This window comes from Bos indicus x Bos taurus, chromosome 3 (genome assembly GCF_003369695.1).
Source record: "Bos indicus x Bos taurus breed Angus x Brahman F1 hybrid chromosome 3, Bos_hybrid_MaternalHap_v2.0, whole genome shotgun sequence".
Classification (NCBI taxonomy): domain Eukaryota; kingdom Metazoa; phylum Chordata; class Mammalia; order Artiodactyla; family Bovidae; genus Bos; species Bos indicus x Bos taurus.
In genome coordinates this window covers 30049861-30066733 of record NC_040078.1, presented here as the reverse complement: position 1 = coordinate 30066733, position 16873 = coordinate 30049861, and the positions used below count along the sequence as shown (strand labels likewise).

Below are 16873 nucleotides of genomic sequence, written 5' to 3'. Positions count from 1 at the left end.
GGTGTCCAGTAGCTAAGACTCCACTCTCCCAGTACAGTGGGCCCAGGTTCAATCCCTGGTCAGGGAACTAGATCCCACATGCCACGACTAAGACCCAATGCAGCCAAATAAATAAATGTTTAAAAAAAAAATCAGGTATCTATAAGTGAGTCTTTTTCTGGACACATTATACCAGAGCTAATAATAGATGCATAATTTAAGTCACAAATGTGAGCCATATGTGTAACTATAAATTGTCTAATAGCCACATTAAAAAGGCAAAAAGAAACTAATGAGATTTATTTTTACAATATATTTTATTTAATCAAATATACAAAAATATTGAGAAGTAATAAATATTAAATTATTGAGGTATCTTACATTTTTTGGTACTATGTCTTTGATATCTGAGATAGTTTTTACAGCAGATCTCTTTCAGGCACAAAGTTGGTCTTTGTTTAGGTTTCAGAAAATTTGCAGTCGAAAAAGTAGCTTCACATACCTCAGTTGGTCCAAGCCGTGCTTAAAAGTTTTCCAGTAACTGAGTCAGTTGTTAGTTCTTGAGTTTAAATTCATTCAGATAAGAGAAATTCAAAATTTAATTCCTGAATTGCACCACCCACATTACAGGTGCTCAGTAGTCATGTGTGTCTGGTGGCTACCTGTATTGGACTGTGTCTGTTCTGTTGTTCGTCCTTGCTCCAGTTATGTATTGTCTTAATTACTCTAACTGTGTGATAAGTCTTGATGTGCTGTGCTGTGCTTAGTCACTTAGTCGTGTCCAACTCTTGCGACCCCATAGACTATAGCCTGCCAGGCTCCTCTGTCCATGGGATTCTCCAGGCAAGAATACTGGAGTGGGTTGCTGTTTCCTCCTCCAGTCCAACTCTTTAGGACTCCATAGACTGTAGCCCTCCAGACTGCTCTGTCCGTGGAATTTTCTAGGCAAGAATATTGGAGTGGGTTGCCATTCCCTTCTCCAAATAAGTCTTGATATCTGGTGGTACAAAGTCTTCCAGCTTTATTCTTGGCTATTATTAATCCTTTAAATTGGCATATACATTTTAGAATCACCTCGTCAACTTCCATTAGCATTCTTTCCCCACAGTTACTGCTGTTCTAAATGTCATCTGTATATGTGATAACAAGAGAAACAGAGCATATTAAGATGTGGAGGTTGGCAGGTTAGTTGCTCTGGTCTTTCCTAGCTAAAGCAACTAGTTCTGAAGCATCAGCATTGCTGTTCCTGCCAATTCATTATCTGCACTTCTGCAAAATTATAAAGTATATGAGGTGATGTGGGCTTTTCAAGATCATTGTGAATATCAGTTATTCAAGCCACGAATCAGATATAATTTTAAAATATGCTGCTGCTGCTGCTGCTAAGTTGCTTCAGTCGTGTGCGACTCTGTGCAACCCCACAGATGACAGCCCACCAGGCTCCTCTGTCCCTGGGGTTCTCCAGGCAAGAATACTGGTGTGGGTTGCCATTTCCTTCTCCAATGCATACATGCTAAGTTGTGTCAGTCATGTCCAACTCTGTGCGACCCTATGGACAGCAGCCCACCAGGCTTCTCTGTCCACAGGATTCTCTAGGCAAGAGTACTGAAGTGGGTTGCCATTTCCTTCTCCTAAAATATACTGAATACGAAAATAATTAACTATTTCCTATTTCCTCTTATTTTATTAGAGAGTGGAGCCTAAGAAAGTGTAAGGACCAAAGAAGAGGTGAGAGTAGTTTGCTGGTATTGGAAATTGCACACTTCTGTATACTATTTCTAGTGCTAAGTACAGTTGGGCATTCAAATATTTGAATAAATACATGGAGAAAATATACTTCAAACTCTTCGATCAGATGTGGAACCATTGTATTTGTTCATAAGCTAGGCCTTCTGCTACTGCAAACTGACTTTTTGTTGTTGTTGTTAAAATGGCAAAGTAATATTATATAAAGTAATATATGGCATTTAGGCTTTGTGGCATTTCTTTAAAATGTGAAAAGAGGTGTTTGGGGACATAATTATAACAGAATTACTGTGTAATTTGGTGTAACTCATGATGCATGATGTATGACTAGAAAGTGAATTGCCCTGATTTGAATAGAACACTATTAAAGTAAATCATCTCATGTTTTTTTAAATAGTTCCCAAATTGTAGTCACAGAAGACCAGTTATGTGGGTAATTGTTCTAATCCAAACATTGCCACATTTAAATCTTTGATTTCATCACCACTCTTGTGAACTAACTTACTAAATTCTTATTCCAAAGAAATTTTTTCCATTGGAATGTATTCTAAAGTAATGTCCACACAGTTCTTTTAAGTTAGAAAATGTTCTAAAACTCAAGATGGCTGTGGTATTAGGTTGAGCAGTCAAGAAAACATCTATTGGATTTCAGGTTGAGCAGTCAAGAAAGCATTCGCTGAATTTCTTTTTCTGACAATATGACTGCCTGAATCTTTAAGTCATAAAACATGCTTGATTTTTTTTTTTTTTTAAAGCATGACAACAGAAAGTCATTTTAAATGAATGGATGACTTTGCCAACAAAGGTCCATATAATCAAATCTTTGGTTTCCCCAGTAGTCATGTCCAGATGAGAGAGTTGGACCATAAGGAAGCCTGAGCACCAAAGAATTGATATTTTTGAGTTGTGGTGCTGGAGAAGATTCTTTAGAGTCCCTTGGACTGCAAGGAGATCAAACCAGTCAATCCTAAAGGAAATCAATCCTGAATATTCATTAGAAGGACTGATGCTGAAGCTCGAATATTTTGGCCACCTGATGCGAAAAACTGACTCATTGGAAAAGACACTGATGCTGGAAAGATTGAAGGCAAAAGGAGAAGAGGGCAGCAGAGGATGAGATGCTTGGATAGCATCACTGACTCAATGGACATGAAATTGAGTAGACTCCAGGAGACAGTGGAGGACAGGGGAGCCTGGCTCTTTGTGACCCTGTGCTGCAATCCACAGGGTCACAAAGAGTTGGACAGGACTTAGTGAACAACAATAACAACAAAGAAAAAAGAAACAGAAAATGTGAGAAACAGAGCACAAAATAAAATGGTAGAAATAAATCCAGATTATCAGTAATCAACTTAAGTATTAATGGATTCAATTCTTAAGTTAGAAGACACAGGTCAAACTGAAAAGGAAAATAGAATATAGCTATTAATACATGCTGTTGATAAGAGAACACCTAAAGAAGGATAGAAAAATGTTAATGGTAAACAATGGAAAAAATAGGCAAATACTAACCAATATATTTCATGTACATTGATGATATTGTTAGGCTGAATAGATTTTGTGGCAAAAAAACTTGTAGATGATAGCATTGTCTACATAGAAAATTCCAGGGAGTCTGAAGAAAAATTATTTACGTTTCTAGATGTAAAGTGAAAGTAAAGTCGCTCAGTCGTGTCGGACTCTTTGTGATCCCATGGACACCAGGCTCCTCTGTCCATGGGGTTTTCCAGGCAAGAGTACTGAAGTGGTTTGCCTTTTCCTTCTCCAGGGAACTTCCCGACCCAGGGATCGAACCCAGGTCTCCTGCATTGTAGACAGACGCTTTACCGTCTGAGCCACCAGGGAAGTCTTCTAGATGTAAAGGAATGACTAAAGTGAATAGCATTTAAATAAGCCAGAAAAAAAATTTTTGAAGACAGCATTTATAATTCCACAAAAAGACATGTAGGTATAAGTTAAACAGAAATACAACCTTTACAGAGACTGTTAGACTTCATTGAATGAAAATAAAAAGTTATAAATAGATCATGTTTATGGATAGGGAGGCTGAATAACAAAATTTAGTTTCTCACATTGACTTGAAAATTCATATTGCTTTGTTCAAAATTCCGAAAGCTTTTAATATGAAGTTTGAAAACTTATGTTAAAATTTATAAGGACGAGTTATCCTAGAAACATGAAGAATAAGTTGGAACAGGGCTTGGTCTACGCTGCATAATTTAATAATTAGTGTCAATAATTTGTAATTTGATAGTACAGTGGCAGCACAGAGATAGATAAATAGACCAATGAAGCAGAAGAGAGGAATGGAAATAGACCTTTATGGGAACTTAATATATGTCAGAGTGACATTGCACATTACGGGGGAAAGGATGAAATATTCACTATATATTGCTGGAATAATTGGTTATCTATATGGGAAAAAATGAAATGAGATCTCTTCCTCATTCTTTATACATATCAAGTTCAGGCAGTTTAAAGGCTTAATAAAAACAGCTAGTACTTATGTAGTGCTTAGGATACACTTGACCTTTTTCTAGCACTTTACATACATTGACTTCTTTGATCACTACATTTATCTTTAATAGTAGGTGCTATTTTTATCTCGTTCTTTTTTACATGAGCAAACGGGTGAGCACAGAGAAATCAAGGAATTTGGCCAGAGTCACAGTTAGCAGAGCCATGTTTGAACCCAGGTAGTCTGGCCCTGCTGTCTCTGTTTTTAAACACTATGCTATACTGTTCCCTTCACTTAAATGTGCAGTACAGAACTCTGAATTTTTCAGTATAGAGGCATGTCTTTATGACCTCAGGATATGGAAGGATTTTTTTCAGGAATAGTTTTATGTTTATCATAAAGGAACAAAATCAATAAATTTGGTTACCTTACAATTAAGAACTCCTGTTTGTCAGAAGATACCATAAAGAAAGTGAAAAGCCAAGTGGAAGAAGATATTTGTAATACGTCTAACAAGAAAGGATTGTATAACCATAAGTATAAAGAATTCCTGTTGTGTCTAATGTTTAAGAGTTTTGTTGCTCTGTCTTTTCTTCCGTGATTGGAATGTCTTGTGATCATAATGGTCATAAAATGGTATATTAGTGGTTTTAATTTGCAATCTTTGATTTTTAGGATAAGCGCTAATTCCCATGTTAATGGTCATTTGTGTGTGTGTGTGTGTGTGTGTTTTATTTTAATGAAGAGCCAGTAGGAGATGAGACATGGAGCTGACCAGTTGATACTTTGGGGAGTATGTTCTACCTCCAGGCACTTCTCAGTCTATAAATTGTATCAGAGAGGCACCCGTGATCGGATCTGCTTATCTGGCTGATGTTTTTATTTATCTTTATTTCAGACTATACTCTTAAATCATTTGCTAGAATGCTGAGTTTGTTGGTATAGTTTATAACATTTGAAAGGATTAACATTTGATTTATTCTCTCTAAATCCACAGCTATTAGGAAATAACCTAAAACTTCAGGATTTACTTTGCAGAAATTATTTCTTTCTAATGTATGCTCTTTCAAAGGAATTCAGAATCCTGTTACATAAGAGGCTATACAGCTTTAATCCCATCCATTGATATTTAGTGACCAGTTATACTTCAAAAAAAGTTAAAAATTTCCCTAATTTTCCAAGTAATACATACTCATGAAAAACACTGGGGGAAATACAAACATGTAGATGGTAGTAACCTACAATTTAGACAACTGTGACCAAACAATTGTGGCGTATTTCTTTATAGTCTTTGGTTTTTATACCTTTATGTATAGTTAAGAACAATAGTCTCAATTTAAAAGAAGAGCTTTAACTTCTTATGCTAAAAAAAGTAGTAATCATGATTGTTTAGAAATTTAATTACATAGAAGTTGAGGCAAAATTTGTGGTACAATTTTGATTACTGTATATCTTCCTATTTTATCTTTGGTTTTCCTGGGAAGTGATTTTTTATTTCTTTAAAGTTATGAGAAACAAACTGTGAAAACATGTGCCAGTTGTCAAATCCACCTTCATCGCACTGGTTTGTAATCCTGGAACTGAACCCTGAAACATTTCTTCTTTGCCAGCTGGCATATTACTGAGTTTTGTCAGTCGAGGTTGCTAGAGTGAACACTGCAGGACGAAGGGATTTTTCTTCCCGGTTTGCTGATACTTTCCTCCTCCTCGCTTTTTGGCCCTCAGCCTACATGGGATGGGGGTTGGGGGGGAGCAGCAGCAGAGAGCTCACCTCCTTGAGAGTCTCAGCATCATCCCACAGGTGGTCCTGTGCCCTAGTGGGTGATTTTGGCTTGCCATTGACTGACCATGGCACTTCTGTCATATAGAGGACTAAAGCTGCACAGTCTCCAAAGAGCTTTGAATTTCTGCCAGTGGGCGGGAGAACTGCAGGGGAGGAGTTAGAGGATCGTTCTGTGCGTTATGAAATGTATAACATTGTGCCTGGTGTCCCCCTTCTAGGGGCTAGTAGCACACCCTAACTCCTGAGTCATGACTCTCTCTTCATGGACTGCAGCCTGCCAGGCTCCTCTGTCCATGAAGTATCCCAGGTAAGAATACTGGAGTGGGTTCCATTCTGTTCTCTGGGGAATCTTCCCAACCCCGAGATCAAACTCGAATCTTCTGCGTTGCTGGTAGATTCTTTACTGACTGATTCACCAGGGAAGACAGAAATGTCTGCAGGTATTGCCAAATGTCCTTCTGGGGACAAAACCACCCTGGTTTAGAACCTGAGGTATAAAAGAACACTGTTCCTTCTAGATCATGTTTTCTTCTCTTGATCTTGGCATATCACTTCTCTTGGTTTTCTGTCTTTATACTTAGTGCTCCTCGTCACTCTGCTTTGCTGGTTCCTCTCTTCCTGGCTTCTTAATGTCCACACTGCTCCCCTGAGCTCCACACTCATCTATCTACATGATTGTTAAACATCTTCATTAGATCTCTAGTCGATGTCTCAAACTTAGTATGTCTACAAATGAACTCTTGATCTCTGTCATCCTCTCACCATTTCCATCTGCAGTCATCTTCATTTCATTTGATGGCAGTCCCTGTTAGCAAGGCCAAAATCTTACAATCTTGTGACTTGCTTGTTTCTCTCAGACCTCAAATGGAATCATTGGGAAGTCCTATTGGCTCTTCCTTTCCAATTTATTCAGAATCTAACCTTTTCTTTCTCTCTCCCCTGCTGTCATCATCATCTCTTGCTCAGTTTACTGTGGGAGCCTCCTAACTGGTCTCCCAACTTTTGCCCTTCTGTCCTTAATCTTCTCATCACAGCGCCCGAGTGACCTTTTAAAATGTTAAATTATATCATCACTCTCTTCAGATCTCTGCAGTGGCTCCTGCCTTTTGTTCAGAATAAAAGCCAGAGTACCTGGCGCATAATAGGTACTCCAAAAATATTTGTTGAATGAATGAAGTGCTAAATCAAATCCATCCAAATGCATTTTTTTCCTCCTTCTCTCCCTGATGCTTTATACTTTTGACTACTCCTCCCTGTTTCTTGAACTCTCTCTTCCTTCAGATGTAGGTATTTCCTCTTGGCTCTGGTTAATTCTGTCTTCTTCATGGCTCCACTTCTATATGTACAGTCATGTAAATCCCTATTAAAATCCTTGGTCCTCTTTTTCCTTTCTGTACTCATTCTTTCTTGTTGATTTTAGTCACACTAGTGGCTAAACTGGAAAAGGTCAGTTTTCATTCCAATCCCAAAGAAAGGCAATGCTAAAGAATGTTCAAACTACCACATGATTGCACTCATCTCACAGGCTAGCAAAGTAATGCTCAAAATTCTCTAAGCTGGGCTTCAACAGTATCTGAACCGTGAACTTCCAGATGTTCAAGCTGGATTCAGAAAAGGCAGAGGAACTAGAGATCAAACTGCCACCATCTGTTGGATCATAGAAAAAGCAAGAGAGTTCCAGCAAAACATCTACTTTTGCTTTATTGACTACCAAAGCCTTTGACTGTGTGGATCATAACAATGTGGAAAATTCTTAAAGAGATGGGAATTCCAGACCACCTGACCTGCCTCCTGAGAAATCTATATGCAAAACAAGAAGCAACAGTTAGAACTGGACGTGGAATAACAGACTGGTTCCAAATCGGGAAAGGAGTATGTCAAGGCTGTATATTGTGAATCTGCTTATTTAACTTATATGCAGAGTACATCATGTGAAATGCCAGGCTGGATGAAGCACAAGCTGGAATCAAGGTTGCCAGGAGAAATATCAATAACCCCAGGTACACAGATGACACCACCCTTATGGCAGAAAGCGAAGAGGAACTAAAGAACCTCTTGTTGAAAGTGAAAGAGGAGACTGAAAAACTTGGCTTAAAACTCAGCATTCAGAAAACTAAGATTATGGCATCCAGTCCCATCACTTCATGGCAAATAGATGGGGAAACAGTGAAAACAGTGAGAGACTTTGTTTTGGGGGGCTCTAAAATCATTGCAGATGGTGACTGTAGCCATGAAATTAAAAGACATTTGCTGCTTAGAAGAAAAGCTATGACCAACCTAGGCAGCATATTAAAAAAGCAGAGACATTACTTTGCCAACAAAGGTCCATCTAGTCAAAGCTGTGGTTTTTCCAGTACTCATGTATGGGTGTGAGAGTTGGACTATAAAGAAAGCTGAGTGCCAAAGAATTGATGCTTTTGAGCTGTGGTGTTGGAGAAGACTCTTTGAGAGTCCCTTGGATTGCAAGGTGATCAAACCAGTCATCCTAAAGGAAATCATATTTGGTCCTCAATATTCATTGTAAGGACTGATGCTGAAGCTGAAACTCTAATACTTTGGCCACCTGAAGTGAAGAACTCATTGGAAAAGACCCTGATGCTGGAAAAGATTGAAGGCAGGAGGAGAAGGGGATGGACAAAGAATGAGATGGTTGGGTGGCATCACCAACTCAGTGGACATGAGTTGGAGCAAGCTCCGAGAGTTGGTGATGGACAGGGAAGCCTGGCGTGCTGCAGTCCATGGGATTGCAAAGAGTCAGACACGGCTGAGCAACTGAACTGAACTGAGTGGCTAAACTGGCACTTCTATGTTGATTCTTCTCAATTGTATAATAATGTAACTAAGAAGTCTTCTCCTTTAAAAAATTTTTATCCACTGAATATGAGCTTCATGAAACCAGGGCCTGGATCTTTCTGGTCAGCTACTTTATTTCCAGGTTCAAATATGATGCTGTTGCAGGAAGGGGACACCTTCCATGGCCTGAGAGTGGGCTCTTGTCTAACACTCGGAAGTGAATTGTCTGAGGAGACACACGTGCTGACAGAGCAAGAGAGTTTATTGGGAAGGAGCATCTGGGTGGAGAGCAGGAGGGTAAGGGAACCCAGGAGGACTACTCTGCCGCGTGGCTTGAAGTCTCAGGTTTTATGGTGATGGGATTAGTTTCTGGGTTGTTTTTGGCCAGTTATTCTGACTCAGGGTCCTTCTGGTGGTGTGTGCATTGCTTAGCCAAGATGGATGCCAGCAAAGAGGATTCTAGGAGGCCGGTAGGATACATAGCGTGTTTTTCTGACGTTTCCTGAATTCTTCCGGTTGGTGGTGACTTATTAGTTCCATGTTCCTTATCAGGACCTCCTGTCATAAAGTAACTCACACAGATGGTTACTATGGTGGTTGGCCAAGGTGGGCGGTTTCAGTCAGAGTTTTTTCTAACAGTTCTGGTACATTTAGTATATGTTTGTTGAATGAATGAACTTTAAATCTGGTTTTCATGGTGCTTTTTATAGGACATCTTTGACTGGATGTCTTTATACCAATACATAATATTTAGTATGCCCCCAAACCAAACTCTATTTTCCCCACAATAAACCTACTCCCTCTCTTTTCGCTTTGCTTTTCAGTACCATCCACACCATTGTTAAAAATTTAGGTTGTTTTTTTTTTTTTTAGATTTCTCCCACTTTCTTTTTTTGTTTGTTTTTTTTAGGACAGCTAATCAGTTGCCAAACCTTGCTGATTCTGTTTTAAAAAACAGCTTTATCAAAACCAAATACTAGGTAAGAAACCTGTAGGGGAAGTGAGAAAACATGTGCGACATAATTGGAGATGTCAATGCCTGCGTCTTTTGTTACATGATTTTGGCTTTGAAAACATAAATGTAGTATGTAATTTAAAAATTAAAAGGAAAAAAAATCCGTAAAATAAAAAACTTCAGGTGGAAAAAAAATAAAAGCAGCTTTATCAAGGTATGACTTATTTTTATGTCATAAAATACACCTGTTTAAGGGTACATTTCAGTCAATTATAGTGTATTTATAGAATTATACAGCCATCACTACATTCTAATTATAAAATTAGTTTATAAAATCTAATTATAAAAACAGTTTCAACATCTTGAAAAGAAAAAAACCTACCCATTTATAGTCACTCCCCATTCCCACTCCTACCCCCTTCCTATGCAACCATTAATCTACTTTTTGTCTCTATATTTGCCTGTTTTTGTTGTTGTTTTTAAAGTATTTCATGTAAATGGAATAAAACAATATATTTTTTTCTGTCTGGCTTTTTTCACTCAGCATATTGTTTTTTGAGATTCATTTTTTGAACTTCATGTTGTAGTTTGTATCAGTACTTTATTTTTTATCGCCGGGTAGCATTTCATGGTATGGATATGTGAGGTGTTTCTAACACAGTCACCAGCTGATTGGTATTTGGGATGTTTCTAGTTTTGGGCTGTTGTGAGTAATTCTGCTGCGAACACCTATGTGTGGGTCTTTGTGTAGACATATATTTTCATTTCTCTTAGATACCTAAGAGTAGAATTGCTGGGTCATATGGGAAATCTGTGTTTAACTTTTTAAAGAAAGAACCAAACTGATTTCCAAGGTGGCTGTTCCATTTGATATTCTCACCAGCTGTGTACACAGGTTCCAGTTTTTCTGTAGTCTTGCTGATACTTGATATTGTCTTTTTGATTATAGTGGAGGGTGAAAAATGATATTTCATTTGGTTTTTATTTGTATCAATATTTGACATGTCTTGTATTTGATATGTGTTTGATATGACTAATTATGTTGAACATCTTTTTGTGTGCTTATTCGCCATTTATATATCTTCCTTTGCCCATCTTAGAGTTGAGTTGTCTTTTTGAGTTATAAGTATTCTGTATATTCTAGATGCAAGTCTCTTACCAGATATGATTTGCAAATATTTTCTCCCAATCTGTGGGTGGTTTTTTCACTTTTTTCTTTTCAAAAACTTGGGATGTAATTCGCATCTTTCACCTCTTCGATGTATGCAATTCAGTGGTTTTTAATATATTTCCAGGGTTGTGCAATCATTACCACTATGTAATTTCAGAATATTTTCTTCACCTCAGAAATAAACTTAATATCCATTAGCAGTCACTCCCCGTTTCTCACTCCATCTAGACCCTGGCAGCCACTTACCTTCATTTTATCTCATGGATTTGCCTGCTCTGCCTTTTACTTTCTTGAATGCTGTCTTTTGATGCACAAAAGTTTTAAGAGTTTGATTAAGGTCAGTTTATCAGTTTTTTTCATCTTGTGCTTTTGGTGTCATACTTAAGCAATCCTCGCCAAACTTACGATCATAGGGATTTACTCATATATTTTCCTGTACAGTTTTTATAATTTAGTTCTTACATTTAGGTTTGTGGTCCATTTTGAGTTAATTTTTGTGTGTGGTGTGAGACAGAGATCCAGATTCGTCTTTTTGCATACATATAGACATCCAATTCTGTAGGCATTACTTATTGAAAAGTATGTATTTTGGGATCTACAGTGTGTCATTTGCAGACAGCATTATGGTTAAAGTGTTAATTTTTTTTTCTTTCTTTTTTTAGCTTTTTATTTTATATTGGAGTATAGTCAATTACCAATGCTTTGTTAAAAGTCTTGATTTTTATCCAAATGAGTCTTTGCCTAAAATCGATTCTTCCTCAGAAGTCCTTGACTTTTCTCCTTGTTTTCTTTTTATTTTCCCACTGCCTTTGTCCTTGTCTAGAATGTCAGAGGCCTTTCAGATGTTTTCTTACTTTCCTGGGGTATTCCCTTCCACCATTTTCACATCTCTTTTTATACTGATTGCTTCACTCAGTTAATCTGTTGGCCTGGCCTTGTGGACCTTTGAGTTTTTAAATCCTGGCATAAACTTGTCATGTTCTGATACCTATAACTCTTCTATGCATTATTTTATTCACTAAGTTTTTAATGTCTACTAAGTCACATACACTGTTTTAGGTACTAAAGAAAGAGTGTATGTGCACACACGCTCAGTCGCTCATTCATGTCTGACTCTTGAGGCCCTGTGGACTGTAGCCTACCAAGCTCTTCTGACCATGGAATTTTCCAGGCAAGAATACTAGAGCAGGTTGCCATTTCCTACTCCAGGTGATCTTCCTGACCCAGAGATCAAACCTGCATCTCTTGCATCTCCTGTATTGACAGGTGGGTTCTTTACCACTAGTGCCACTTGAGTATATCTGTAAGCTTTTGATGATTAACTCACTCTTAAATTGTAGTAGCAAAAAACATCCAACGTTCATTTAGCTCTTGACTGTGTGGGTTGACAGTTGTACTGAGTTCAGTGTGTAGTTCTTTCTGTCTTGGCTGGACTCAGTCATGCATTTGCCATTAGGTAGACAGCTTTGCCTCTGGGGATTGGTTGACCTTCATCTAAGGCAGGTACCTGTTAGATATTTATGACCCCAATTTCTGTATAGACCCTCAGCTAAGAATGGTGTTTATAGTTTTGAACAGTTTTAAAATAAAAAAAGAAAAATATGTGGTGGAAATGGTATACTGTTCTCAAAACCTAAAGTTTTTACTATCTGTCCCTTTATAGAAAAAGTTTGTTGATCCCGGGTCTAAGATGATAGGTGTTGAGTGGGCTATGTGTCTTCATCATCAAATAGGCTAGCCTGGGCTTTTCACATGATAGAAATAGGGTTCCCAAAGAGGGTCGAAGAATAAAAACTTTCAAGGCTTAAATTTGGAACTAGCATAATTCGCCTCTGCTATATTCTGTTGGCAGAAGCAAGTCACAAAGCCATCTGAAATTCAACAGATGGAATAAAGACTCCATTTTTTATTGAGAGAAACGTAGACTCACATTTCAGGAGATGTAGATAAAAGGAGGAGACAAATTATGGCTGTTTTTGCTGTTTGCCACAAGGAGTGGACAAACAGACAAAAAGCTTCCTGCCATTGTGGAGTGTGCCTTTTGTCAATAGCAATAAACTCTCATGTTTTACCATACCCCCCAAAGATAGCCCTTTATTCAGCCATACTGCCTTGGTTGTATGTCCCTGAATGCTAATTGATTTTTCCCTCCCTCTACTTTCAGCCATGCTTTTATAAATGTTATGAAATGAAAGAATAGTGTGACTTCCCTCAGTTGCTTAACTCCATTTCCCTTCACGCCCGCTCACCTCTTCCAGGTGTTTCCTATCATTGTGCTCTTTCTCTGTGTTCACTACCATACCGTGGTACAGCACTGCTTCCTGATGAATTGGATTAGTAATTTTGTAACTCCTTACTTAATAAGATTCTTGAGGAAATGATTGGTATCTTTGGTATTTTGTTGATATATTTCCATTCAACAAATGTTTATTGTATTTCTACTGTGTCGAGCACTGTGCTGAGTGCTAGAAGCAAGCAGAATAGACAAAGAAAATTCTTGCGTTCATGTTGTATGTAGGTAGGGCTTCCCAGGTGGCTCAGTGGTAAAAGAATCTGCCTGCCAATGCAGAAGCAGCAGGAGACGAGGGTTAGATCCTTCAGGAAGATGCCCTCATGGAGGAAATGGCAGTTCACTCCAGTACTCTTGCCTGGAAAATCCCATGGACAGAGGAGCCTGGTGGGCTATAGTTCATAAGGTCTCAAGGAGTCAGACACATCAGAACACACACACACGGATAACACAGTACAGGTAGTATTTTTACTGCTTTTTAACAGGATTAGTGTATATATATATTTTTTTTTAAATTATGTCTCCAAACTATGTTTAATCCATAGATCTTCTCATATGTATTTATTTATTCTTGTGAAATTTAACCTTTAAGGCATTTAGTATATACTTTTGATTTTTACAGTTGCATCTTTAGTTGTTATGCAATGTGTGTTATGAAAACTAAGTGTGCTAAAGTCTTTATGTTGAAATTCAAATACTATTCTGATTAGTAGTTCACTTTCTTCTTGGTTATTCAGTTTTTTTTTTTTTTTCTTGATATTCAGTCTCCAGGGACAGTATGTCTTACACATTTTAGAATATAGGTTTGAGGTTCTAAATTATTTTTCCTTGAAGAAAATTAGATTTTAGAGTTTAGTGGCAAATACATAAGGGACATTTGTTCATGGTAATAGCCTCTTTGGTTTTCTGTTTCATTGAATTTTACCCAAGATAATTATTCTTGACTGACTTTTAAATGGCTAAATAAATTCTTGACCTTCAGTATCATAATTATAATAATAGCTTTTTTCCATTATGAATCACAATGGTACCCACTTTTTCTCTTCTCTCCTTATTTGACTCTTAAAAATATTAGTGTGTAAATTTGGAAATGTCTCTATTTCACAGTAGCTAACCTATTAGAAACATTTTGAAAATATGCATACAATTTTATAAATTAATACCTCCAGAAATGAAATTAAGGCCAATTTAGAGAAGGGATTCATTACCTTAGAAGGATTAATAGTATAATTCATCTTAAGAGGTTATTGGATAGTCATTTATTCTTTCATTCTTGGTTCAGTCATTCATCCACCTTAAACATTTTTTGAGTGCTTACTATATATACATTTCACTGTGCAAGATGCAAAGATATAAAGAAGGATTAAACACAGATGATAATGTGGAGGAAGGTCTTTATATTTAAATCTAATATTTGGAATATTATAGGAGGCTAGAATATAAACATCTGGTTGAAAAGGGAAAGAAGAACTTCATGGAATTTTAGCCTATCGACTATCTTGTAAGATGTAGCAAAAGATATTCTGATAATTGGATTGAAAGCAAAAGACTATAGATCTTTTATAAACGAAGAATTTTTGGAAATGTTAATTTCATCTAGTTATTAGTCTAAATCTTTAAGTGTCTTATAGTTGTTGCAGTGAGTTTGTGTGGATTCAGTTAAATGTTTGCAAATGATTGTTGAAAATGTGCATATAAATATATCACCTTATGAAAATTGATGTTTTGAGCTTTCTGAGCTATTTGAAATGATGCATAATTGTTAGAATTATTATAGAGTAATATAAGTTGTTTTGATTGCATATTTAAAGAAGTTATAAATCATTTTCCTTTTATTAACCTCTGTAATCCCAGTGTGCTGTATAAGGCAAATACTGTAAGTGAAATCACATTATTGCTTTCAGTATTATATTTTGTAAAACCTGTAGAAGGCCAAATCAAGATATGAAGACATTAGAGAGATAAAAGCAGATTTCTCTAAAGGTCATTTGGTTTATAAGGATGGGGAATAGGCTACACAGCAGCACATACATTTACAAGCCTAAGTGATTTTTATTCTGTTTTTATTTACATATGACTAATAAATTAATCCGTGGTCTATGGATCAGCATGAAGATTTAAAATATTCAAAAATTGAAAGTGGGGTTATTTTGGAGGGTTAATTTTTTCCATTTAGTTAAAGTGGAAAGGATATTATCTAACCATTGATTTGGGTAATATTAATAGTTCACAGGGAATGTGAAATACTTTTTCCGCTTTGGTACTCCTTTAGTAAACAAATACCACTTTTTTGTGTGTTGCTTAAAATCTTTGGGAATGAAATGGTAGTTGTACCTGTTATATTAAAGCAAGGTCATTCTTAAAATTCTGGTATTTTGGAAAATTTTATTGAAAAGCTGTCTAAACAAAGTCATTTGAAGATTCGTTTCTATTTTTCATGATAAGAGTTTCTATACTCAAAAGTATTCCTTAGAAAAGGGGGAAAATAGTCACTTTACAGTGGAAAAACCTGGCAGACGCTACCTTAACCAAGTGATCAAGGTTAACATCACTGGTGACGTCAGGTTAATATCTTCTACCCCTAACAGGATGTGATAGGAGGCCCTTTACCTCTTCAGGGTTCTTCCTAAAAACTCATTACCCCGCTCTAATCACGAGAAAAAGACCAGAAAAACCCTTCCTCTGGATGGTTTGTAGATTGGGTGACATTCTACAAAATACCTTATAAATATTCCTCAAAATCATCAAGGTCATGATAGACAAGGGAAAACAGAAACTATCACAGACTAAAGATTGCTAAGGAGACATGGTGACTGAGTCAAGGCAGTGTCCTGGAAGGGCTGGATCCTGGAACTAAAAACAGCTGGAATCCAAATAGAATCTAGAGCTTAGTTAATAATATACCAGTGTTGTTTTCTTAGTTTTAACAAAGCATCATGGTAATGTAGATGCTAACATTAGGGGAAACGGGTATGGATATGTAGGAACTCTGTATTTTATAACTTGTCTATGAATTCTAAAATTATTTCAAAATAAAAATCTGTTACTAAAAAAGTATTCCTTGGAAAGGCAATGATGATGTATTATCCTTTTTACTTTGACCAGATGAGTTAGATACTAGGTCTTATTTAATCTCTACTTCTGTATATCTGTCCACATATTCAGTTCAGTCTCTCAGTGAAGTGAAGTCACTCAGTTGTGTCCGACTCTTTGCGACCCCGTGGACTGTAGCCCACCAGGCTCCTCCGCCCATGGGATTACCCCAGCAAGAATACTGGAGTGGTTTGCCATTTCCTTCTCCACGGGATCTTCCCGACCCAAGGATCGAACCCAGGTCTTCTGCACTGCAGGCAGACGCTTTAACCTCTGGGCCACCAGGGAAGCCAGTGTGCAACTGTATGAGACCCCATGGACTGCAGCACACCAGGCTTCCCTGTCCATCACCAGCTCCCAGAGCTTGCTCAAACTCGTGTCCATCAAGACAGCGATGCCCTCCAACCATCTTATCCTCTGTTGTCCCCTTCTCCTCCTGCCTTCAGTCTTTCCCAGCATCAGGGTCTTTTCTAATGAGTCAGTTCTTCACATCAGGTGGCCAAGTACTGGAGTTTCAGCTTTAGCATCAGTCCTTCCAGTGAATATTCAGGACTGATTTCCTTTAGGATGACTGGTTGGATCTCCTTGCAGTCCAGGGGACTCTC

General features: G+C 37.4%; 1 protein-coding gene across 4 annotated transcripts in view; it reads left to right on the top strand.

The window, feature by feature from the left end:
- The window catches only part of MAGI3 (membrane associated guanylate kinase, WW and PDZ domain containing 3), a 259208-nt gene that overhangs the window by 39916 nt on the left and 202419 nt on the right, over nucleotides 1-16873 (top strand). The gene's annotated exons all lie outside the window — the stretch shown is intronic.